The following is a 1091-nucleotide window of genomic DNA, read 5'->3' on the forward strand; positions in this document are numbered from 1 at the left end:
CTGATTCTTTCTTAAAGTAGCATCAATACCACCACCTTCATCCAGCCTTGCTGGATCCAGGATCAATGGCATTTCCTGGATTTCATGAAACATTGGTATGTTGGTAGCCAGCATGGCATAGCCAGGGCCGATTTTACCAACGGGCTTACCCGGGCTGAAGCCCGGGGCCCGGGACATCAAGGGGCCCAAAAAAAAAAAAATTTTTTTTTTTTTTGGGGGGACCCTTGATGTTTTTTTTTTGGGCCCCCTGTCCAGGGTCTTCGCAAAAAATGTTTTTTTTACTGACGCCATTAAAAAAAAATTGCAGAGTAATAACATCCACTGTGAGAGGGTGTCCACCCGCTATGCCGACCACTCGCAATGCCGACCTTAGGTTTAGGCGTGGGGGGTGGGAGAGGTTAGGTTTTGGGTTAGGGTCTGGGGGAGGTTAGGTTTAGGCGTGGGGGTGGGAGAGGTTAGGTTTTGGGTTAGGGTCTGGGGGAGGTTAGGTTTAGGCATGGGGGCTGGGAGAGGGGAGGTCGGAACAGCGAGAGGTCGGAACAACGACATGGAACCCTGTGAGAGGGCTCCCGAATTTATCGTGCTTAGGGCCCCCAGATGTACAGGGATGCCCCCCCTTCTTCCTGCAAGAAGATGGAAAGGCTAGAAATAGCTTTCCTATGCAATCTATGGAACACTGTGCTGGAGGGTATACAGAAAACAAGCGCCAAACTCCAAGAAATTGACCTCGACCTCGACCTCTCCAGTGCAGTGGACTTGGTACGATCATTGAGAGATTTTATCGCAGGTCTACGAGACCAATTTGAAAGGTTCGAGTCTACAGCAAAGGAGCTCTCACCGAGTGTCACAGAGACTTACAAGGCCGACATAGTCAGAGGGAGACGGCGCAAAAAAACACCTGATGAAACATCAGAGCCAGATATTGCAATGACAATGACTGACCGACATAAATTTGAAGTCAATGTTTTCAATGTAATCATTGATAAACTTGTGGCAGAGTTAGACAGGAGGTATGAATCCTATAATGCACTGAATCGCAGTTTTGGATTTCTAAATCAAATTCACATCCTCTCATCTCAGGAACTTCGTTC

General features: G+C 47.9%; 1 protein-coding gene across 1 annotated transcript in view; it reads left to right on the forward strand.

The window, feature by feature from the left end:
• LOC310791737 (C-C chemokine receptor type 5-like) overlaps window positions 1-24 on the forward strand; it is a 3843-nt gene extending 3819 nt beyond the window's left edge. Inside the window, exon 3 of the mRNA XM_083653393.1 lies at window positions 1-24. This exon is cut by the window's left edge and continues 1250 nt beyond it. The gene's annotated coding sequence lies outside the window, so the exon portion shown is untranslated.
• Window positions 25-1091: the final 1067 nt, after the last annotated feature.

Source organism: Poromitra crassiceps (genome assembly GCF_964638095.1).
Source record: "Poromitra crassiceps genome assembly, chromosome: 17".
NCBI classification, from domain to species: Eukaryota; Metazoa; Chordata; class Actinopteri; order Beryciformes; family Melamphaidae; genus Poromitra; species Poromitra crassiceps.